The sequence below is a fragment of the Microtus ochrogaster genome, chromosome 21, assembly GCF_000317375.1.
Source record: "Microtus ochrogaster isolate Prairie Vole_2 chromosome 21, MicOch1.0, whole genome shotgun sequence".
In the NCBI taxonomy this organism is placed as follows: Eukaryota; Metazoa; Chordata; class Mammalia; order Rodentia; family Cricetidae; genus Microtus; species Microtus ochrogaster.
In genome coordinates, this window is record NC_022022.1 from 2149795 (window position 1) to 2155451 (window position 5657).

Below are 5657 nucleotides of genomic sequence, written 5' to 3' on the forward strand. Positions count from 1 at the left end.
ATACTGGCACAACAGAGGAAGAAGAGGCACAGTTATTAGACTTTTAAAAAGGGCTTGTGTATGTGTGCATAGACACCTAGAGAGGCAGACGCTGGTGGATTTTCCTGCTGATAATGTGATGTCTGGCACAGTTGTGGGGAACTGAACTCGGGGCCTCTGTAGGAGCAACACCTGCCCTATCCATTCATCTATAACTCAGATCTTCCAACAACTCCTTTCAGGTGCTGGGGATCAACCCAGGGCTCAGGAATATCAGGCAAACATGATAATGATAAACTTTGCCCTTCCTGGCAGCATTATGGGATGGAGCAATTACTAAAGCCATCTTGTCCTGTAAATAATGCAGTGTGTATTATTATATTAACATTACAGTTGACAGAGAAACAAAACCAAAATATTGGTACAGAACATTTCCTCTTGCCCAAGACCACACAGAAAGGGGCTTATTTGGGGGTGGGGCGACCTGCTCAGTTAACAGCGGACCTAATCAAGTTTCCTAGAGGTCAAGTAAGTAGTTTTGTAAGGAAGTCCATCCTGTTGCAGACTTTAACATAAAAGTCACAGGACGTCCCTGGGTGGGCTTGAACCACCAACCTTTCGGTTAACAGCCGAACGCGCTAACCGATTGCGCCACAGAGACACAGCTACTTCTTGCATTACATCCTGATGGAGAGTGCCCACTAACCTATAGCGCACAGCTATTGCAAAATTCCTGGGTTAAGTCCAGCGCCTTGAAGACCTGGAGTGTTTGGAACGGCGAATTCTTGTCGTTTGAAGCCTGCTGAAGCCTGCGTTTTGATCCTGAACAGCCGCCGAATCGCTCCCTCTCCTTAGCGTTCCCAAACTCAGAAATCCCGTCCCGCCCTGCGACAAGTCTGCCATCCGGGTCTGCCCAGGCGGGACCTGCGTGAAGCTAACACCCTGGGAGCTCCAGTAGAACTTGTTGGACCGGTCCTCTCTTTTCTTTTCTTTTTTTAAATAGTTCTTAGTTGAGATAATGAAGTTTCATCATTTTCCCCTTGCCTTTCCTCCCCCGCCAAACCCTCCGTACTCTATTTCAAACTCACGCTCTCTTTTCCCATTGTTGTTACATATACATAGTCACTGTATTGCATAGGTCTATGTTTCTAAACACATAAATGCAGTCTGCTCGTTTCTGTATACTGTTAGTCGTATGTATGTTTTCAGGCTGAGCATTTGGTACTGGATCGCCAATCGGTGTGCTCTTCCCTGGGAAAGGACCCATTCCTTAGCATTCATTCCTTAGCTGCAGGTAGTAAGCCCTTTGTGCAGGACTGAGGCTTTCCGGCGCTCTTCAACATGCTTAGGCACTCACGTTGGTGAGACACCACTAGGAGACAGTCTCACAGCAAACTCCCGGGCACTCCGGGTCTTACAGTCTTTCCAGTGTGTCTTCTGCAGTGATCCCTGAGATCACTTAGGTCTGAGAGTGTTTTGTGGCTGTGTGCCCTGGGACTGGACTCCACAACTACATTTTGATTGGTTGTGCTTTTCTGGAATGGTCTCCAGCATTTTTTTATTACTATTTAAATTTTTTTGAAATTAGAATTACATCATTTCCTCCTTCCCTTTCCCCCCAAACTCTCCTATGGACCCCTTCTTGCTCGCTTTCAAATGCATGGCCTCTTTTCGCGTTAATTCCATCTGTGGGTGTATAAACATATATGTTCCTAAATACAACCACTCGGTCTGTGTACTTACTTGCTTGTATGTTTTCAGGGCTGACCATTTGGTATTAGGGAACCGACGGCTGCTCTCTTCCCTGGGAAATACTATTTCTCCTGCCCCCAGCATTCCTCCGTCACCTGCAGTTCTCTGTGTAAGGCTGAGGCCTCATAGACTTTCTCCCATCCATCCTAGCCTGGTGTTAGCATATTGTTGCTGTCTTTGGTTGGTTCACGCTGAGGCAGACCTGAGACTTCATGTCACTTCTGACATTACCAGGCGACACAATCTCACAGCAAACTCCCTGATCCCCTGGCTCTTCAAGTATTTCTGCCCCTCTTCCGAAAAGTTTCCCGAGCCTTAGGGGTTGGAGAGTTTTATAGATGTATCTACTGGGACTGGGCTCCACAATTCTGTATTTTGATTGGTTGTGATTTTCTATTTCAAAGAGAAAATTTCTTGAAAGGAGAGAACTACACTTATCTGCAGTTGTTATCATTGTTGTTGTTTTCAAGACAAGGTTTCTCTGTAGCTTTGGTGCCTGTCCTGGAACTAGCTCTTGTAGACCAGACTGGCCTCAAACTCACAGAGATCCGCCTGCCTCTGCCTCCCGAGTGCTGGGATTGAAGGCGTGCGCCACCACCGCCCGGCTTTATCTGCAGTTATAAGGACAAATTAGGGATAATGCTGGTTTAGCAAAGGGGGGGTTGTAGATTCTCCTCCAATATCTGTGATCTCACTGGTCCTAGTAGCTGGCTAGGCCTCTAGGTGTGATTCCCTCAGGTCCAATTAGAAAGCTGTTGATTGCTGTGTATGCCTGTTTGCAATGCTGGTCATTGTTGTGGTTTGTAGCTGGGTAGGACTGTTGGTTATTTTCCTCCTGCGGAAGCTTGTGTGGTGCCTTCTGGTATCATGGAAACAACTCCTTAGGGAGAGGGCTCTCGGGTTAGTTCCAGTTCAGGGTCCTCTGGGCCCTGTGTCTGAAGTACACAGTATCTTCAGCTGTGGGGACTTTCCTTCTACCTCCGGGGGACAACCAAGAACAATTGCAATCGCCTGTGATGTTTTGAGAGGGATGACTCTAAACAACAACTCAAAAGAGGGCTTCTCATAGCTAGTGGTTTGTTTTCTTATTTTGTTAGGAGGTCTCTGACTCTTGGAGGGATCATTGTCAGACCAGATGGGAAAAATTTCACTTGAACCACATACACATACAGACACACACAGACACATAAACAGAAGACACATACAGACACAAACACATAAACAGAAGACATATACAGACACAAACACACACACAAAGGCAGACAGACACACACACCAGAAGCCAGAAGACACACACACAGAGGAGAGGGTTTTTTTTTGTTTTATTTTGTTTTGTCTTGGGGTAGCTAGTTAATGATATGTTTTGTTTGTTTGTTTTTGTTTTTTCGAGACAGGGTTTCTCTGTAGCTTTTGGTGCCTGTCCTGGAACTAGCTCTTGTAGACCAGGCTGGCCTCGAACTCCCAAAGATCTGCCTGCCTCTGCCTCCCAAGTGCTGGGATTAAAGGAGTGCGCCACCACTGCCCGGCTAGTTAATGATTTCTTAAGACCTTTTGATACTCCCTTCCTGGTGTTCTGCTTCCTCTTTCCTTCTGAGTTTATCTCCCTCCTGCTCCCTAGTTACCATCTCTTGCATTTTCTGTTCCCCCGCATCATTGTGTCCTGCTATTCCCTCTCTCTTGCTCCTCCATCCCCCAACCCTGGCAATGGTCCCTTTGCCTCCCTGGTTTCTGCAGTTACTCCAGGATTTTACTCACATCTGAGGATTTGGGGTTGTGAGTCTCAGAAGAGAGAGAACACACAACTTTTGTCTTTCTGGATCTGGGTTGCCTCATTCTATAGGCTCTTTTGAAGTTTGATCTACCTGCGAAGTTCATGGTTCCATGTTTCTTTACAGCGGAGTTTTATTCCATCATGCGTATGCAGCACATTGTCATTTTCCATCCATTGGTCGAAGGATACTGAGGTTGTTTCCATTTCCTGGGTGTTGGGAGTAGAGAGAGCACTGAGGACCATGCTGAGGCGGCTGTAAAGGAGGATGCCAAGTCCTTTGGAAATATGTTAAGGGGGAGACAGCTCGGCCCTATGATATGGTAGACTTATTTTTAACTGTTTGAGAATCTCTACCCCGGTTTCAGAGTGGTTAGACCAGTTCAATATCTCATTAACGTTGAACTTTTCTCGCATCCTCTTCAGCATCTTTTTTTTTTTTTAAATCTTTGTCATTCTTACCGGGATAAGATGAAATTTCAAAGTTGTTTCGACTTGCACTTCTCTAATTTCTCAGGATTATTAATATTTTAAGATGTTTCTTAGCTGCCTTCTCCTCCTCCTCCTCCTCCTTCTCTTTCTTCTTCAAACTCTCTCTTCAAGTCCAGGCCTACTTTTTTTTTTTTTTCGAGACAGGGTTTCTCTGTGGCTTTGGAGCCTGTCCTGGAACTAGCTCTGTAGACCAGGCTGGTCTCGAACTCACAGAGATCAGCCTGCCTCTGCCTCCCGAGTGCTGGGATTAAAGGCGTGTGCCACCACCGCCCGGCCAGGCCTACTTTTTTTTTTTCAAAGATTTATTTATATATTTATTATGTATATAACATCCTGCCTCCATGTATTCCTGCACGCCAGAAGAGGGCACCAGATCTCATTACAGATGGTTGTGAGCCACCATGTGGTTGCTGGGAATTGAACTCAGGACCTCTGGAAGAGCCACTGAGCCATCTCTCCAGCCCCCAGGCCTACTTTTTTTATATAGCTTTCTCTCTCTCTGTCTTGCTGGTCTATATCTGGTAGAGGTTCTCTCCTCTTCTGTAGACTTCCTCTTCACCAGATTGATTGTCTCTTTTTCTGTGCAGAAGCTTTTTAGCTTCATGAAGCTCCACTTGTCAGTTGTTGGCTTTAATTCTTGGGCAGCTGGAGTGCTATCCAGAAAGTCCTTTCCTACAGCTGTATCACGTAGGTACTGCCTGTGTGTTGTTGGTTTTTTTTCCCTAGCAATATTAGTGTTTCAGGTTCCATGTTTAGGTCTTTGTTCATTTAGAGTTAGTTTTGATGAAAGGTGGCAGACAGAGGTCTAATTCTATTCTCCTGCATTTGGTGTGAACGATCAGGGTCAAGGGGAGCACAGATACACATTGGTGAGCAGCCAGGGATTCAGCTTCTCTGGGGAGGGGAGTATCCGCTCATGTCTGCTGTTCCCTTACTGGACAAAGATCAGCTTTTTATATGGTACTAATGGAACCTTTTCTCAGAAGACAAATGTGAAGATCATGATACCTACCAAGGAAGCACTTTTGGAGTGTGAGGACAAAGCATCCTCTTGTTTTCAAAGGCCGTCTAGCAAGTGCATTGTCCTGCCTGATGTCAGTTCAGAAATCTGCAGGGTGGACATGCAGTTTCCCCAGCACCATTTGTTGGCGTTCTTTTCCCCAGCATATGGCTTTGGCATCACTGTCAAGCATTAGACGGCTGAAGTCACTAGTAGTCATGTTTGGATCTTGACTTTTTCCCACTGGTCCACACGGCTGGTTTTGTGCCGCTTCCACACTGTCTTTCTTACCATGGCTCTGCCATATTTCTAAGATCTGGAATGGTAATCTCTCCAGAACTGCTCTTTTTGCTCAGGATTGTTCTATGAGTCCATCCTCTTAAGAAATTAAATGTACAAATGGACAATGTTCAGACTATTTATAACAACAGAACTCTGACTGCTGAGGTGTCTGAGTTGTATAGATGGAGGCTTGCTTGCCTCGGTGGGTGGCTGCAGGTCATGGGGCAGAGGTTCTTGTTTTTTATTTGGCAGAGTCTGACTATGTACGTGAGGCTGGTTCGGAACTTACTATGTAGATCAGGCTGGTCTTAAAGTCAGAGGTTGGTGAGAGTTATAGCAGGTGACAACTAGTGTTCAGATATCAACCCACCAAGGAATGATTCT

The 5657-nt window shown here is 45.7% G+C and overlaps 1 non-coding gene across 1 annotated transcript; it reads right to left on the reverse strand.

Annotated features, from left to right (window-relative positions):
* Positions 1-566: 566 nt before the first annotated feature.
* Trnan-guu lies at positions 567-640 on the reverse strand. Its single transcript has one exon. It is a non-coding gene; the product is annotated as a tRNA-Asn (tRNA).
* Between the last annotated feature and the right edge of the window lie 5017 nt (positions 641-5657).